Here is an 18,980-nt window from a genome sequence, read left to right as displayed (position 1 = left end):
ATCAAACACTGGAATTGAAATTTCCTCTGCCACCAGCCACACTGCAACACACCATCGGGTTCCTACACCACTGACGCAGCCTGCTGGGTTTGATAATTGTTCTTCTTGTCTCAGCTCAGCCACTGTGGGCTCGGATTATGAATTATGCATCTTGATATATCCACAGTTCTCAATCCAAATGTGATGCTAATGACTACATATTTGCTGGATGAACATACAGAGTGAATGAACAGACATTGCTATTATTCAAATACACAACTTCTTTTTTATTGCAGACTGCTGAGCTCACAGGCCCAAACTGGGAAGTGGAAACCTCGGAGCAGAGGCCCTCATGCTGCCCAGAAGTGACCCACTCGGGCACGCATGCCTCAGGTTCCTCTCTGCTGGGAGTGCCCATCACCACCTTCTCCTCTTCCTCCTGGGGACAGGGTTCGACTCTGCCTTTTCCTCGCCTCCCTGCACTGAGAGATCATCATGTGACTAAACGGCCTTGGAGAATTCAGAGGTCAGAGAATGAGTTTCCCCCTCAGTGCCACAGCGCCTATGAATTAGAGAACTTTAGAACACAAAGGAGTTCTTGTTTTCCTTTTAATTTTATTTAAGAGTTAAACAGATCAAAGACCAGAGAGATGAGGCAATTCTCCCAAGGCCACACAGCTACTGAGTAGCAAAAGGAAGATGAGGTATTGATTGACCTTCCTCTCCCTGTAGTAGGCTCTGCAGGGTGCTGAGTGAGCCAGACCAATTCAGGAGAAGACACACCGCTCAGGGCTGCTCCCTGTTATTCTTGGTTTCTGCCTTGCAGCACCAGTGACCCAAACAACGGCTGAGAAAGTGTCCAGTGAAGATGTTAAATCTCTATTATGACAGGAAAAAAGAGCAGTTAGTAGGCCTGGAATACTGGGAATGAGAGCTAAGGATCCAAGTCTGCAATGTTGTGCTGAGGATCATATCATGCAGGCATTAAGGCTGGATGACTGAGGAATGTGGGAGAACAGAGGAAGAAAGTAAAGGAAAAAGGCTCCTAAAAATGTCCTTTAGCTCAGTGTCCCCAGTCGCTGGGCCCCGGGGTCTAATAAGGACCAGAATGGCCAGAGGCTTTGGACTGGGCCACTGACACAAGTGAACGTGTGGGCCGCCTTCCTCCCAGAGGGAGCTTCGCAGATCCACAGTGACCTCAACGGGCACAAGTCCGAGGGAGACCTCAGAAAGAGCAGACCTCAGAAAGACAAGTCAGGATTCAGGGCTGGCGATAAGGGAGGCCCTGGGCTGCTAAAAGGCCAGAAGAGGCGCTGAGTGAGCAGGCATTTCAGGTCTGTTTAAAATCATCCCCTGTAGGAAGTCTTTCCTGGCTTCCCCCAGCTTCTCTTTGAAAGCTTAGCAACTTAATCTACAGAAATATTTCCCATGACAGCACTGCCTCCCAAGCCCTGCCTGGGCAGGGTAGGAATGAATGCATATTCTTTCCCTATCTCCACAGAATGCTAAGCAGAACAAACACAAAATACTCATTTTCCTCTAATTCTGGGCTGTGCTATGGGGAGCAATAACCCTTCACGGTTTTTATAACACAGCAAATGCTGTGAGGTGAGTGACACCCTCACCCCATTTCACAGACATGGAAACTGAGGCTCAGAAAAGTGAAATCAACCAAGGTCACTCTATTAATGGGTCCAGAATCAGTGCCGGTGCCCCAAGGGTCTGACTGGGGAGACCACGCCCTTTGACACTCAGCACTGTCCCTCCAGGTGGGTCCCTCCAGGTGGGTGTGCACGGGGAGAAAGCCCCAGGCGCGGGATGCCATTGCTCCTCATTACTGTAACTACACTTTAAATTACACTTGTGTTGGGCTGGGGATTTAGCTCAGCGGTTTTGCCGCCTGCTGCACAAGCGCAAGGACCCGAGTTTGATCCCTGGTACCAAATTACACTTGTGTCTATAAAGTATTCCCTGGGGCTGAGTGCAGCTCTGGTGGAGCACTTGCCTAGCAGCCACGAGGCCCTGGGCTCTACCCCGAGCACCGTTAATAAAACAGAATACTTTCTACTTTGAATCCTATCTTGTCTTCCAGAAATGGGGGTAGGACTGGCAGTGGAGCTGGTCTCTGGTTATCTCCGTTCCGTTCCTTCATGCACTCATTCATCCACCCACCCACAAACTCCCCGCCTCTCCTGCCGGGCCTGGGCAGGTCTGCAGGCTCCGGCCTCTCCAGACCGCATCTCCGAACCGCCCGCGCCGGCCTGGCTTCGAGAGGGGACAAGACAGGCTCATCTTCCTTCCTTCACTCTCCCTGGGCGTGGAGGAGGCTGCTGTAAATAACCCCGCTTCATCCCTTTAGCCAGGGCCCTGTCAGCCAGGTTGGGGCCGCAGGAAGGCAGCTGGAGCCCCCAGTGTCCCGGACTGTTCGGGCAGCCCGCTGGCTCCCCGCTGACCCGGGCCTCCTCCGTGGGATTTCTCTACCATCACAGGGGCGCTGAGAAAGCTCCCCGGACACCAAGCCACGGGACAGGTCCGGGCGCAGGCCTAGCCTCTGCTCCCCCTGGACAGTTCTAGGGCACACCCGGAAGGCCCAACCTCTCGGCCCGGCCCTTGGGGCTTCCAACGGCAGAACACACAGAGCTGTGTGCCGCGGGCCTCTAGGCTTTTGCACAAGCTGCAGGTCAAGCTGCATGTCCCGCCCGGAGGAAAATAATACAAAATAGCAAGGCCTTTAGCAAGGTCTCAACAGGGGTCCCCGGAAATGGACTGGGCACTGACGCTTAAGCCTCCTCACCCGCGTTAAGATTCCTCTTCCAGCCCCTCTTCCTTGCTTCCAGCACCGGGTTTTTCTCCTTCCCAGCTATGTTTCTAGGACCAAGTAGGATCTTCCAAAGCTTGCTTGATTTTCTTCCTCATGCTTCAGTGAGAAGACTCTGTCAGGTGAAAGTCAGCTCCCCAGGGAGAGAAGGTAACAGTAATCGTCCTCAGCGCTGCTGTCTTGCCTGCTGCATGCTGTGGGTACTGCACTGACTCTTAGGGCTACCAGGTACAGACTGTACACCATTACTCTCATGTCCTGCACCTCACAGATGTGAAGGAATTAAGGGACTTGCCACAAGTCACAGTTCCAACGCAGCAAGAAGCAGTGCAATTTAGAAATCACCTCTTTCTGAAACAAAACCTTGTGTTCTTTGATCTGTGCGGAACAGTCTTTATTCTTCCTGTTTCTCTGAAACGACTCCCGCACTGCAGTTTGCATCCGCCACAGACTGGGGTGCTGAAGGCTTGCTCCCAGCCAGCAGCACCATTGAAAGGTGAAGACAGCCCTGGGGAAGGAAGTCAGGCCACTGGTGATGTGGCCCTGCAGGGCATCCTGGGTCCTGGGCCCCTCCTGTCTCACTGCATCCCACAGAGTTGTACAGTGAGTGATCAAAATACACCCTGAATGTTTAAATGGATTACAGTAAGAGGCACATTGCCATTAACCCCCCTCAGAACATTCCCCTTTGCTTCATTCACAAATCCCAGCATTCTCGCCACTTTGTGAACAGTTCGGGAAGCCCTCTTAAGGGTCTTTAAGAGGAGTGATCAAAAATGCAGTGAGTGCTGCTGTCTTGTGCCATCCAGCGTAAAAGGCAGGCTCCTGGCAACATTGCTGTGTGTCCTCAGCTCAGCCCTGATTTGGCGCCGTGTGACATCTGACTTCCCCAAAGTCAAAATGACCATAAAAGGCCAACACTTTGGATCAGTTCAGGACATCAAGACAGCCGAAGCAGTGGCTCTAAAGATGCACACCTAAGGGTGCTCCAGAGCTCCAGAGAGTGGTGTTTGAAGTGAGGGGGAAAATTTCAAGGGGATCGGTGGCACTGTGTGTTTCACTGTGATAAAATTTCAGTATTCCCGTATTATCGATCACCTCCTGTACTGCACTTCCACAGGGCAGAAGCCAAGGGCCCAGCCAGCATGGACTGAACCCATGAGACAGAATGAGCCTTCTCTCCTTATAAGCTATTATCTCAGGACCCTCGCCATGGTGACGGAAAGCTGACATACCTGGGAAGCACAGTGCTAGGCATATAATACTATGCTATCCACATCCTTCAGTTCACTTTTACCTGGCTAAGAACGCCTGTGCAAACAAGCTCTAGATTATTTCCTTAGAAGAAAATGGGGTCAAATATTTGCAAGTGGATCCCAGAAAAATTCAAGATTAGGGTCACCACCATTTAGGGCTCTTGGATATCTGCTATTTCGTGTCCCTTCATTGGCTGTTTACCAGGCATCCCTTTTCCACTTCCTGTGCACACTGGCTGTCCTGTGTGTATTGCCTGTGTGTATCAGTCATGCTGAGAAAAGAGCCAGCCTGAAATTCAGTGCCGTACAACTACAAGCGTTTACTTCCTGCTCATGTACCTTTGGCCCAGCTTGGCTCCAGTCACGGATGGGCTTGTGGTCCACCCAGGTGTGATTTATCCTTCTTAGGCCAATGGTTTCTCAAGAAAACTCATCCCAGGGCCAAAGACAGGCACTCAGGAGGACAAGGCCTGCCACATAAGTAAATCTGAGCCCTGATCATGACAACCAACATCCTGTTGGCCAAGGAAAGTCCTTGCAAGGCCAGCTCAAAGCCCAGGGTTAGGGTGCAATCCTGTCCCCTGCAGCCCGGGACAGAGGGATCAGGGGAGTATAAACCACAAGAACAGGCACCAGTGACCCATCTGTCACTGTGAACAGCTAAGAGAAAGATACCCCAAGTACTCTGAAGACTTTCAGAAAAAGCTTCCAGTTAATTCAAAAGATATGATTTGCTTTTCAAACTCTTTAATTTCAAATGTAAATGACTCTATGCCGTGTAATATGTTCCAAGAAGAGCTGGAAGGAGGTGACAAGCAATGAGGTTGGACAACCAAGCTCCGGAAGGCAGGCAGGTCACGGAACTGAGAAGCACTTCTTAGCAGCACTGAGGAACAAACCTTTGAGAAATAAGCTTCCTCTCATTCACAAGTCACCAGGTCTCATCTTGAGCAGGTCTAACTGTGGGAGAGGATTTGTGTCCACTCGCCACTCCTCTCCCTCCGGCTCTACCCACAAGATTGTTCAGGAGCTTCCCAAGCCGCCCCACACCAAGAAGCAAAGCAGTTCGCACCCCTTCCCAGCACAGGACTATTATTAAAGTCTGGGGTCCCATCTGCCTTTGAGCCGGCAGTCTGCCTGCCAACCTGGACTGACTTTTGCCTGTGGAGATATCAGGTAGACAGAGGAAAACAACAAGAATGAACCAATAAGAAATAAGACAAGGCATCGAAAGACGAAAAGGAGCATGGCATTCTGGAAGAGGCCTGCACTTCACACTTCAGTTGTCAGGAAATGCGTTCTCTTTCTAAGAATGGTTTTGCTGTTGTCACTGGTAATTCATATCACTTAGTCTTTTGGGAAACATGTGCAGCAGTTACACATTTTTTTAATGTCCAGAAAGAGATATTCAAAATGCAAGGAGATGATTTCTCTGTAGTGGAATCAAACACAGTTTTTAATTATTTTTTACTTTATTTTTATATTCTATTTTTTCCCTATTGATCATGTGATACTTATATCATAAAAAGAGAAAAAGAATAAACTTAAAATTTTTCCCATCTGAAGTGGCCAGTCAAGAAGAAAATGTGTTAGGCCATGCGTGGTGGGGCACGCCTGTAATCCCAGCAATCGGGAGGCTGAGGCAGGACAATGGCTAGGAGTTCAAGGCCAGCCTGAACTATATAGTGAGACCTTGTCTCAATAAAACAAAATAAAACAAAGAAGAAAGTGTATATATGTTGTGCTCCAAAACTTAACTGTAGGCGATGGTTTACCCGAGGTTGGTAGATGTTATGGTAGTGGCAATGTGTTCTGTGTTTAATACATTTGAAAAGACTTGGCTCAGGCAAAATCAAACTTACAAAAACATAAAACTACAAGAGTTAGTACCTAGGAAGAGGGTGGAGTAAGCAGCATTCCCAAACATAAGAACATTGATCACTTTTTTCCAGAAGCAGATCTCTAGGCTACGTTTTCCGTTTTCTGGAGAAAAGCTGTCCAGGAACTAGAGGCAAGGCATAAATTCTGGTGTGGAAAATGATAAGCTATGTAGGCAAGATGGGTAGATGCCTGTTGCCAACAAGGACACCTAAGGCGGTCTGTGCTGCTCTCCTGGATTCTGCAGGTCCTTCCATGTGCCCTGTCATCCTCTCCACCCTATGCATCCCACCTTCTGACCCCACAAACTATGCAAGCAAGATGGCAGGCTGGACTGTAGAGGCCCTCCTTCTCGGCAGCGCTCATCTGCTATACATTGAGTTGCGCCTCCCCAGCATCCATTTGTTGAAGCCGTGGTCACCAATGTGATGGCATTGGAACTCAGGCCTTTGTTAAATAACTAGGATTAGATGAGGTGGTGATAGGATTAGAGTCCTAAGAGGAAGAGACACCAGAGAGCCTTTCTCCTTCCTCAGACCTCGTGTGAAAACTCAGAGAGGAGCTGCCTGTCTGCAACCCACAGAGAGAACTCTCACAGGACTTCAGTCCTACTGATACTATTGCAGATAGGTAAGTTAGATGTCTGGTGTGCAGTTAGACAGGACCAGCCCTCCAGGAGCCAACACAACAAGGAGCCAAGATGGAGGACAATCCAGACACAGTCACTGAAGGCCAGCAGTGTAAAAGGAGAGAAACTACCATACCCATGTAGGATGAACAGCAGTGACTGATACTCTAAACAGGTGTCAATCACCTGGGTTGGGGCCACGGTCTTGACCCAGCCTCTCCAGGAAATATCCGTGACCCACCCTTACCGAAAACCCTTGTACGCTTGCTACGTGACTTGCTCCCCCATTGACCCCCATTTAATCAATGTTACCTGGGTGACTGTACTTGTGATCTTACTGGTTGGTCATGGTTTTGTCCCACCTCGTGCCCACCTTGCAAATTTCCACTGGGTCCTATAGTTTTGTCCCACTGTGTACCCGCCTCACCACATGGCTTTGCTGTAGAAAACACCTTTAAAGAGTAGGGTGGGCGGGCAACCCACTTTCCTCTCCCCCTTCTGTCTCTCTTAGGCAGAAGCTTTCTTTCCCTCAATCAATTTTTCCTACTCTAACCTCCATTGTTCCTAGCAGTCATTCTTCGATTTTAGAGAACACAAACTTGCGTTTTGGATATCTAGAAGGTTTGGGAGTTACATCTCTTCCCCCTATATCAGTACCTCGATTTTCGGTCTTCATACGTGTGAGAATGGGTGTCTGTTGGGTGAGACGATGCTGAGTGCTATCTATACCTTGGATCTTGAGTGTCCCCAAAAGCTGTGTGTTAAAGTCTTGGTCCCCACAGCGGCGGAGCCTTTAAGAGGCGGAGCCTAGTGGGAGGTGTCTGAGCCTTTGGCAGTGAGACCCCGAAAGACTGTGGGCCTCCTCCTCTTCCTCTTTTGCTCTGGCTCATGATGTAAGTGGCTTTGCTCCACTCTGGGTCCCCACCACGAGGTTCTGCCTCACCATGTGCCCAAAACAATAGGGCACTAGGACTGTGAGTCAAAATAAACCTTTTCTCCTTATAAATTAATTAATAATTATTTCGGTGACATAAAGCTGATTAAACCCATGGTATTTTGTAATACAACCCAAGCTAATACTTTATCTGTGCTCTTGCAGCAATGCGGTACAGTATGTCCTTTCACATACTATAAAACATATTCAGGGGGCCGGGGATTTAGCTAAGTGGTTCTGCCACCTACCTCACAAGCGCAAGGTCCAGAGTTCGATTCCTGGTACCAAAAAAATTTTTTTTAATAATAATAAAAATAAAAAATAAAACATATTCATTTGTTCAACCCATTGGTCCTCCAAACTTGTGTACTTTACGTGAATCAGGAACAGTGCTAAGTACTAGGATTACAGTGGTAAGGAAAACCAGCATTCTCTTTGCCTTTTGGGAGTATAAATACTATTCAAGAGAATAAAAGACCAATAAGATTGTTGAAGGGTTCATAGTTGTTAAAAATGGATGGCAGGAGTTATTTTTACTATTTGCCCTACCTTTGCAAATATCTGAAAAATTCCATAATAAACTTTTTGTTAAGGTAAATAAAAATCATACAGCTCAGTGCAAAAGTTAGAGCTCTGGCAAGTGTTCTGAAGAGGAGACAGAAGGTACCAGAAGAGGTCATCCTGGGGAGAGTCACATAGGCAGGGAAAGCTCCCAGCGATGAGTTATTTCAGGAGTGAGTGGTCAAAATACAGCAGAAGGACAGCAGGAGAGCGGGGTGGCAAGACCAACGTACAGAGGGGCTGAAGGGAAGGGAGGCAGGGGAAGGCCTGCCTCGGGCACAGTCTGCAATCCCTATCCTCAGCCTCTCTTACCCGCTTCACTGGGCACGCCCTTCCCTCCTCTGAGACTAACAGTGGGTGGTAGCAGAGAGCCAGCTTCCTCACCTTGGATGCATCCTCCATGTGAAAGCCCTCCCCCTTGCCTCTGCACAAGGGGCAGCCTGGACCCCAGGGCTCTGGGTGTCCCCTGCTCACAGAGTCATGAGGAAGGTGGCATGTTTGATGGGTGAGTTTGAAAGGCAGCATGGACAGCCTTCCTTGTCTCTGAAGCCAAGGCCCACATGTGCATGCTTTCTGTTCAGTTCTTCTGTACCTTCAGTTTTATAAGAGGCCCATCCACCTGGGCAGAAGGCAGGGCCCAGTACTGCTCTGACTAAATTGGTGGCGTCTTAGATACTCTTCTTGTTGCTGAGACAAAATACCCCACAACTACAAGTGAAAGGGAAAAAATATTTTGTAGAGGTTTCAGTCCATTGTCAGCTGGATCCAAAGCAGGGTGGCATGGCAGAGGAGAAACAGTGCTTGGCAGGGCAGGCAGGAGGCAGTAAACAGCAGCAGTGAGCCTGCCTTCTTTCTGTCCCTTTTACTCCATCCAGGCTACAAGCCTATTGGTTGGTGCTACCGACACCCAGGGTGGGACTTCACATAGCCCACACCCAAAACAGAGCTAAGCCAATCAGTGGTCGAATCTAGTCATCACACCTCAATCCAAAGTGGCACACCCTAGACCCAGCCACCTCTGAAAAGCCCCACCTATGAGCTCATGGGTTTTTGGGGGAACATCTAGATATAAGCCATAATATTCCACCCCTGGCCACCAAAAGATTTGTGCACAACCCTTTATGAGAAAGGGATTTAGTTCATCTCTAAGAGTTTCCAAAGTCATAGCAGTTTCAGCATTGCTGAAAAGTCCAAGTCCAAAGTCTCCTCTGAGATTTAAGGCAAACTCTCAGCTGTGAGCCCAGATACAAATGGAAAGATAATTAAACACTTACTAAATACAGTGGCATAAGATAAACATTCTTATTCCAAAAGGTACAAATAGGAGGCTAGAACAGAATGGAACCAAAGCAAGACCAAAATCCTATCTAAGGCAATCAATCCTCCAACTGCCTAGAAAGGGGGACCATGAGGGCCAAAGAAAAAAGACAACAGAAACTTGCATAATTTCAAGGTATGTGGGGGGTGCCCAGGAGGTCAGTGCCTCAGAGCAGGCAAAGACAAAGACTCTCCAAGCTGGCCACTATTTATTGGGTACACACAATAATTGGAGGGAGCATCAGGTGGCTTGGGGTGGCAGTAATCCTATGTAGATGTGGATCTTATGCTGATGAGGATCTATGTTGATGAAGGAAGTAAGGAGAGCATTCTTACAATAATAGGTGGGATGAGTTAAGCTGATAAGGAATTTGTCCCTCCCCAGGTGAAACCTTTCTCTTACTGCATGGTTCTCAAGGAACCAGGGTGTCTTCAGCTGATGTAATCTTGGCCTTGAGCATCACAGCATCACAGGACCATTGAGGCCTCAGCTGTGACGGGGGGCAAAATGCAGTTGTGTTTCTGCATGACATAGTCGGCCTGTAGGCAAGAAGACATAATTTAATTGTGAAATGATTTTTCCCCAAAATTATGTAGAATGGTTCCTATCAAAAATCCAGCAGGGCAAGCTGGGGATTTAGCTCAGTGGTTCTGGCACCTGCCTTGTAAGTGCAAGGTCCCGAGTTCGATCCCCAGTACCAAAAAAACCCCCCAAAAAACCCCAGCAAAATCCAGCAGGGCAGACATTAAGTCCTGTAGCTCTGTGTCCAGCATCTGGGGAAATCCGTGGCAAGATGTCACAAAGGGCTTGAGTGGCTCCACCCCTACGGCACCATCTGTGTCTGCTGCTCTGATGGTGGTCTCTTGGGCTGGCTTTGCAGCTTTCCTCAGATGACCCACGTTCCTGGTTTCTCCAACCACTGCTCCTTCAACTCACTCTCACAGCTTCACACACTGCCCTCTCAGAGGCACCCTGTCTGGCCTCCCAGGCCTTCTTCTGAAATCTTGGTGGAAGCCTTCCTGACCCACAGCTCTTGCATTCTGCATGTGCCTAAGACCAGTGCCACGGAGATGATGCCGAGGTCTGCTGCCAGGTGCGGCTTAGCCAGGCTTCCCTCTTTCTTGGCTGCAGGGATCAAGTGCCTAGATTCCTGGGCACTGTGATTCCTATCCTGAGAAACAACTTCTCTAGGCCGCCTCCATTCTGGAATGTGGTGCTCTCTTGGGGCTGTCTTCTCAAAACAGAGACTTTCACCTTTGCAATTTTGAGGCTGCAAAGGATGGAGTCCTGCTGGTTCTTGTGATGTCTTCAGGCCATCTTTTCTATTGTCCTTTTCTGAAATAGTTGGCTTGTATGGCTAGTCTTTTCAGCAACCAGTTTCTCCTCTGTTCCATCTTTGCAGGCATCAACTTTATTGGAGCTTTCTTTCTCGCTAAACTCAAAACTTTTAAAATCATTCTGCTGGGCTCTTTGTTCTTGATTCTCAACATAGATCTGGCTAAAAGCTCCTAACATTACCAGTGCCACCACCTCAATATTAGACTGTCTTGAAATTTCTTCCACAAGGTTAATTAGTCCACTGCCCTTAATCTCAGTCTCAGGCAAAGGCTCTGAACACGAGCAAAATGCAGACAAATTCTCTGCCAACATAGCACACATGGAGTCCTTATTCCCAACTGACACTTCCTGAGCCTGGTCTGTACCAGATACATCTCTATCAGCATTTCGCTTCTTAGCCCTGGCCAGAATCTCCCATCAAGTTTCAGCCAGAATCTCCAAAACTTTCTAGACTCTTCCCACAAGCCAGTTCCAAAGGCTTCTGAACCACATGGCCAGGTAGTGTCATAGCAATGACCCTACTTCTCTGGTACCAAAAGTTAAAAGAGGAAAGGTGATTACTAAATTAGTCCATGGATTGGTTTGGCACAGTTCTGGCTGCGGATGATGGGAAGGCCCACCCTGATGTGGGTGTCACCTCCCAAAGGGCAGGTAGCCTGGAAGGGACAAAAAGGAAGGGCAGGCTGCTGCTGCTATAGCTTGTCTGCTACTGCCTCCTGCCTGCTCTGTGATGCCCCTCTGCCATGCCATCTTGCCTTGGAGCCACCAACTATGGGCTGAAACCTCTACAAACTATGAGCTAAATAAACCTTTCTTCCTTTAACTTTGGGTGTCAGATATTTTGTCTCAGCAATGAGAAAAGTGACTAAAACAGTGGACTGATCCAATTATCACACCCTTAATCCACATTCACACACCCTAGCTCCATGTATGAGCCCATGAGGCTTTGGAGGGATGGCTAGGTTTACACACCGTAACAGGCAGCCTAGCCAGGTCTAGTGCTGCCTACTACTTAGCATGCCTGCACACAGGTACAAGCTACATTCTCCTACTGGCTGCTAATGACAGTAGCAGCTCAGTTCCTTCCTCCTTCCTCTGACGAATCTGAGTCAGGACTGGATAAAGGGGTGTTGTTTTTATGGACCCTCTCGGGACCACTCCACTGATGATCTCACCGTTCCTCCTGATGAACCTGAGCTCTGGGGCTCCCAGCATGGAGACCTGCGGGTGAGTGCCAGCCCCCCCCTGAACTTTCTAGCTTGCTGCTTTTGTCCTTGTGGGGAGATTGACCCTTATTCTTTAATCCATCTATTTAATAAGTAGAAAGGCCCCTTCTTTCATGGGCCTTATAGTTTTACACAAGAAAGAAGCACATAAAAACAAACAAGATAATTTCAGAGAGTAATACATACTATAAAATAATGTAAGACAGGCTGGTGTCAGGGGAAACCCTCTCCCGAGTGGTGAGGAAGTGGTATTCGCATGGAACCTGCACGACAGGAAGGAAGCAGCTGTGCGAATGAGCAGAAGGAGTGTTTGCATGACCCAAGGTAGGAAGAGAGGGACGGGTCTGAAACTGAAATCCAGCCGTTCAGCTGTGCACCAGGCTGGAATGCGAGAGGACAGCAGGGGCCGGGACTCCACAGCGCCCTGTGGGTCCCGTGAGCTGGGGCGCTTTGAGCAAAATGCACTTGGAAGCCATCAGTTCCTTGCTTGAAACTCTCAGATGTTCTGACCCCTGTTTCATGATGCATTAGAGGAGCCCTGGGCCTCTCTCCTGGTAATTACTATTCTCATGATGAGTCAACACTCTTGCTAAGTTTGCCTTTGTTTGGTTGGTTTTTTAAGAAATATAATAAAAAGTCAAGGCCTAACCCAAGCAAGTGTGCCGTTCACAGCAGAACAGCAGCCGTGTTGGGGGGGAAGCGTCGTGGAAGCTCCTGCTTTGTGCAGGCAAAACCCTAGACCGAGGGGCCGAGTGTAGGAGTGGCAGGGAGAATAGAGGAGCAGCAAAGGACGTGGAGAACCGGAAGGACCCCCAGAGAAGAAGCCTGTTTTGAGGAAATTCCCTGCATAGCCAGTGCAGCTGGCCAGAGGAGTCAGGGGAGCCACTCTCTCATGGGCCTCCTGGGATGAGTGTCTGCAACTGCTGAGTGAGGCACAGGCGTGGCTGTCCCAGAGGAAACTCTTGTCACTGTGCACCAAGATCTGCCATGGTGGCTCCTGAGCCTCGGCCACTGCAGGCACGTTGAGCACACGGGGCAGGGCGCTGGCCCGGAAGCCCGGAACACAGGTGCCTCGGCTCCTCTGTGCTGCGCTGCCCCGGCCAGCCGTAGTGCCTCAGACCTCCCAGTGGACACGGACAGGACTTGCTTCTAGGAACGGGAACGGAGCTCCCAGCTAGGAGAAAGCTGCAGAAATCATAGCCCATTTTGATCTTAAAAAGCCCTGTGTTGGGTCGGGGATTTAGTTCAGTCGTTCCGGCGCCTGCCACAAGGTCCCGAGTTTGATCCCCGTACCAAAAAAAAACCAAGCAACCAAAAAAGCCCCGTGTTGCACTTGGTGGCATACACTTATAATCCCAGCCACTCAGTAGGCTGAGGCAGGAGGATCGCAAGTTTGAGGCCAACTGGACCTATCTTAAAATAATAAATAAATAATCAAATAAATAAATAAATAAATAAGGATGAGGATGTAGCTCAGTAGTAGAGTTCTTCTTGGTTCAATCCCTAGTACAACCAAAATTTTAAAAATTAAAAAATAACTCCCAGGATCAGTGAGTCTTTGTAGAACCTCAGAAAAATGCACTCTACTCTCCTCCAAGCTGCAAACTTGTCTCACTCCACACACTCTGAACAGCGATGGTGCTGCTGGAGGTGGAAGGTTTCAGTACTATTTGGAGCACTTCTTCCTCATTCCACTTTTCTTCACAGCCCAAGGAGGAACCACTAAACCCCAAGGCCCCCAATCCTTGCCATGCCAGGGTCAGCTTGGCCGGTGCCCACAGAGAGCCTTATCTAGAGATTGCATCTGAAACCTGCCCTAGGAGACAATGGGAGCAGCAGGGAGGGCAGATTCGCTGGGTACTGGAGCAGTCACAGGCAAGCAGAGCTATCACCACAGGCAAGTGTGGAAAGCGGCAACAAAGAACGCCCCACGCTTGTCTGCGTTTAGTTCCCACCTGTGCGTGAGGCAGAGTGGGGCTTTGAACGAGTCCCTTCCTCCTCCTGCTTGCTGAGTTTACTTCACTTCGATCTGGTGACCACCTCTAAATGTCCTTCGTGTGCCAAGCTGAGTGTGACTGGGTCCCAGCTCTTGGGGCTATCAGGGGAGCTGGCGGGAGCAGGGTTGGCAGCCTCTGGTCCCCGGCCCAGAGCCAGCCCAGTGCCCACTTTAGTGTGATCCACAGGCTAAAGATGGTTTTCATCTTTTTACTTCTTTTTTAATTGAAAAAGGAATTATAAGTTGTGGCTATGAAAATGATATGAAATTCAAATGTAAATGTGCATAAATGAAGTTGTATTGGAAGTTCTTCAGGCCCACTTGTTTACCTATCATTCGTGGTTGCTTTTGGTCTCCAGGGGCTGAGTAGTTGCAAACAAGAAGGGTCATATGCCCTGCAAAACCCAAAATGTTTACCGTCTGGACACTGACAGCAAACATTTGCTAACCCCTGGCTAGGACTGTGTCTGAGGCAGCTTTTGCACAAAAGGAAATAGAAAATAGAAGGTCATTTCCAAAGTTAAGAAAAATTCCATGTTCAAAATTTCCTGTTTGGGTATGGTTTGTCCCCAGTATAACTCATGTTGAGGTTTGGTTCCAAATAAACCAGGACTGAGAAGTGGAGTTAAGAGGGAAGAGGGCCTCTGTCCCAAGGCTGGATCAGTCTTCACCGGAGAGGAAGTTAGAAACCCGTGGCCCGGTCCAGCTCCTCTCTGCTGCATACCTTCCCTGCCCTTCTTTTTTGTTTTTTTAAGTCAGAATTGTATTTTATTTCACATTGACAGAAACCATGCAAAACATTGACATTGTTCCACATTACAGCACAACATTTCAAAGGAATATTTCTTGCTATAAATAAAATCTTACTGATTGGTATAACTGAAATAATTTGTATAACAACTACAGTTCTTCAAAGTAAAGCAGAATGATATAGTAAACGATTGTTTAAAAATTTTAAATCCAGATAAACATATGGCTTCATTATAAACGTCCTATGCAGTCCATTACCAGATTATTTCCATGATCAGCACAGTAAAGCTGCATTCTTAACGTTGTTTTGGTAAGTTGAAATACAGCAGAAAATTAACATAGTTCAGAAATATTAAGCACATATTTTTGCTACATTTGAACTGTATGGTTACTATACCATATTTATTTATTTTTGGGTACCAGAGATCGAACTCGGACCTTGTGCTTTCGAGGCAGGTGGTGGCACTTCTGACCTAAATCCCCAGACCTATACCATATTTATAGAGTTCTGATTAACCTTTATTACCCCAAAATTTGTTTTCAAATAATTTCTTACTATTAATCTGGAAATTTTGACTATTTAAAATCAAATGATTTATTTTTATGTTTGCACAAAAGACTAATTTTTAAAAATAATTTAAAGTGAAAATTTCAAATAAGACCATTGGCAGACGAAAATAAAGCAATTTCTTCTAATGGATTGTTTTCTACAGTAGTTGGTTTCAAACATATGTACAGGAAAGTAGTGCAGCAAGGAGACTCAATAAGGAATTAGTTTTTAAAATCAGTCTTAAATATTTCTGTACATACCAGAATATGATCTAATTATTCATCCAACTACTTACAGAAAAAATAAGATTTTATTATCTGAATTGAAGATTCTAAATAACTAAATAAGTCTACATTTGAACTAACGTACAATTATTTGAAATATATAATATAAGAAGTTGAAGTAATGTTTGGTTTCTTTTAAAGTTATATAGATTTCAAATGCCAGGTTCTGTAATTCAGAATATTGAACTGCAGCATGTATTGACAGTAGATGTCTATGGCAGGGAGGCAATATATTTGGTCTGTTATGAAGGATAATCCCAAAAAACCATGTTTTTCTTGAGAAGTGAAAATATTAAATAGAAATACTATCAAGGAAAAGAAAAACTGATCCCCCAAATAAAGTTGCCATTAAATGAAGAGAGCCATGTTACTTTTTACTGACAAAAGCATTTTCCCTATTATTAAGAATAATGTAATAACATTGAATTCTTATATACTACGATCATTACGTATAATGAGCATGTATAGAAAAATACAGACATTGCATGGTGACTAAGTAATTTTGCAATAAATCCATACACTAAGTCACAGCATGCATAAATCATTTATACCTAAACTGTTCATTTTACCTGAACAAATTATCATTAGCATACTGGTAATTTTCAAATGATGTTATAAAAAATCTTGTTGCAGTATTTTATTCTTTTGCTGAATTATATTTGAGAAAAAGAACCTAGCTGCCTCACTTATTTTAATACTGGTATATTCTGGATCACATTATACAAATACATGTATAGAAACTGAAAAGATCACAAATTTCCCACAAGGAAACGTTATTTATTATATATCATTGATGTGCATTTGCAAAACATTTTAACACTGCAAACATTAGAAGTTTTAAGATTGGGCATGGGAAAAAGTTTATACTCCACTACAGTGCTGCTGGTGTACTTCTACCCAGGCTCTCAGTGTCATCAATCAATTGGAGGTGGGAGTTTATCAATGAATTGCTTGACATCTATCATTTCCTGTTGACGTGAACTATGCATCATGCCTTCATAGATTTTGAAGGTTACATTGGCTGGATTTACCAATGATTTTAGTTTTCAACAGTAAGGGAAACAAACATTAGGGGAACTAAAGGGCTGCAATCTCCATGGCACTGGAAAATAGAAATATCTTTGTTAATACCACTGATAGGACCCTGTGGACATGAAGCCTGAAGTGAAAGCCAGGAACTAAGTGCAGTGACACCCACCGGTTTCTGCTGTGTGGTTAGAGCAGTGTGTAAAGATAAAGCTCCTCCCTGAGAAAATCCTCCCAAAATAATTCTGTTAGAAGGAATACCATTCTTCACCTCTTGCTCTGTTAAAGCTTTCACATTTTCTGCTGCCCGTTCAATTCCAGGTTCATCCTCCTGAGAATCTGGTGAAAGCCCAATGATATCAAACCAAGAAGGCATACCCATGTTCATATTTCATGTTACAGGCATAACTGGTGCATGTGGGCAGATATATTTGATATGTGAACTGCTGATACCTGCAAAGGCTTCTGCCCATCCATGCCCAGTATCTCCCAATCCATGAAGGAAAATAATGGCAGCAGTGGCCTTCCAGGCAGCAGGCACAACGGCTGGCATCAGAGCAGACATATTACTGCCACACATCCACTGGCTATCTGGACAGTGCGTCAGAAGCGGAAGGGAGAGTGCACGCTTGGCATCATCCCAAGGGCATGCGAGCCCTCCCTGCCCTTCTTCCATGAGGCCCTCACCAGAAACCAAGCAGATACCAGATGTTCTTGAATCTCCAGAGATGTGAGTCAAAATAACCTCTTTTCTTTATAATTTACCCAGTCTTGGATGTTCTGAAATAGCAACAGAAAACAGGCTAAGACACCATGCATTCTTGTGTATGCCATTTGTCTTCATTATGTTTCTCACTGCTGGGACAAAATACTCGAAACCCACAAGTTGAAGAAGGAAAGTTTACTTTGGCTCACAGTTTGTAGAGGTTTCAGTGCATAATTGGCTGGCTCCAAGGCAGGGCAGCATGGCAGAGGGGCACGGCAGAGGAGAAACAGTCCATGGCAGGGCAGGCAGGAGGTAGTGAGCAGCAGGAGAAGCAGAAGCAGCCTGCCTTTCCCTTTTATCCTGCAAGCCTTTTGGGTGATGCTACCCACACCCAGGCTGGGGCTTCTGTCTGCAGCAAATCCACTCAACCACACTCAGAACTATGCTAATTCCAACCTGTGGACTAATTTAGTACCACACACCCCTACTCCCAGTAGCACACATCCATGATCCAGCCAACTCCCCAAAGCCCACATATGAGCACATGAGGTTTTGGGAGGACATTAGATATAAGCCGTGACACCATTATTTATAACAAATAGATTTACCTGGTTTAGCTGCCACTCTGTTATGCTTACGTGGTGGTTTTGTGTTTTTTGGTACCAGGGATCGAACTCAGGACCTTCCGCTTGAGAGGCAGGCAGCGGCACCACTGAGCTAAATCCCCTGCCCCTTGTGGTGTTTTTAATATCGGGGGCATTAAGAGACTCAGCCTCCCTTAAGGTTCTGAGATGGAATTAGGTCTGGGCTGGAGAAGTGGTAATGGGAGTGATGGTATTCAAACTGGATCTCCACCAGTAACAAGAGTATGACTTAGTCAAGGTGCTTAATTTCACTTTGTCTCAGCGTCACGGTCTGTAAATTGGCATATAAAAAGCATTGACCTCATAGAATTTTCCTAAAGATTACTTACTTAAAAGATGTAAAGCAGGGCTGGGGATTTAGCCCAGTGGTTTCGTCGCCTGCTGTGCAAGCTCAAGGACCCGAGTTCGATCCCTGGTACCAAAAAAAAAAAAAAAAAAAAGATACAAAGCATCTCGAACAGTGACCACCACACAGGAAGTGTTAGCTGCGGGTGTTATGAGGAATGTCACAACTTCTGCATTTCTTTAAAGCGCCCTGTGCGATCATATGATCATTCTGTGAGGAGCAATGCTGGCTCACAAGTACTGTGCTCTGCTGGTGAAATTGGTTTGCTTGTGTGAAGTCAGTCCTCGGAAATCTGTTAAAGGAAACACAACTAGTTGGAAAATGAAGAGGAAGGCCCTCCAGGAAAAATTTATCTCAAACACGCTACATGATTTCACCTTCTGCCATGCAGAATCACACAGAGGCTAACAGAGTGCCAACCCTGCAAGAGAGGCAGGGCGTGATTTTACATTGAGCATTAAGAGAGATTTCTTTGTGACAGCAAACTACAGAGCAGAGGATTCAAAAAGTTAAGGGAGAAATTTAAAAACACTGCACATTAACTCTGATCATAACCACCACAGGTTAGAAAAGCTAGGGAGTGGCTGTTAAAAATGAAGGCGGAAGCTGGGTGCAGTGATGTAGTCCCAGCACTTAGGAGGCTGAGCCAGGAGGATTGCAGTGAGTTCCAGGCCAGCCTGAAGGACCTAATGAAGCTCTCTCAAAAAACAAAACAAACAAACAAATGAAGGTGACATCCCAG

At 46.6% G+C, this 18,980-nt stretch overlaps 1 long non-coding RNA gene and 1 pseudogene across 1 annotated transcript; both read right to left on the bottom strand.

The window, feature by feature from the left end:
• Positions 1–576: 576 nt before the first annotated feature.
• On the bottom strand, positions 577–3,301 carry LOC147827554 (uncharacterized). The gene is made up of 2 exons (XR_015452363.1): positions 2,774–3,301; positions 577–858 (listed from the first exon to the last, which is right to left on the bottom strand). It is a non-coding gene; the product is annotated as an uncharacterized LOC147827554 (long non-coding RNA).
• Positions 3,302–16,430: 13,129 nt separating this feature from the next.
• Positions 16,431–17,004, bottom strand: LOC101721121 (acyl-protein thioesterase 1 pseudogene; annotated as a pseudogene).
• Between the last annotated feature and the right edge of the window lie 1,976 nt (positions 17,005–18,980).

This window comes from Heterocephalus glaber, unplaced genomic scaffold (assembly GCF_053883595.1).
Source record: "Heterocephalus glaber isolate CG9 unplaced genomic scaffold, H.glaber_assembly_v1.0 deba00001444, whole genome shotgun sequence".
Lineage (NCBI taxonomy): Eukaryota > Metazoa > Chordata > Mammalia > Rodentia > Bathyergidae > Heterocephalus > Heterocephalus glaber.
This window is presented reverse-complemented; position numbering and strand designations above follow the sequence as displayed.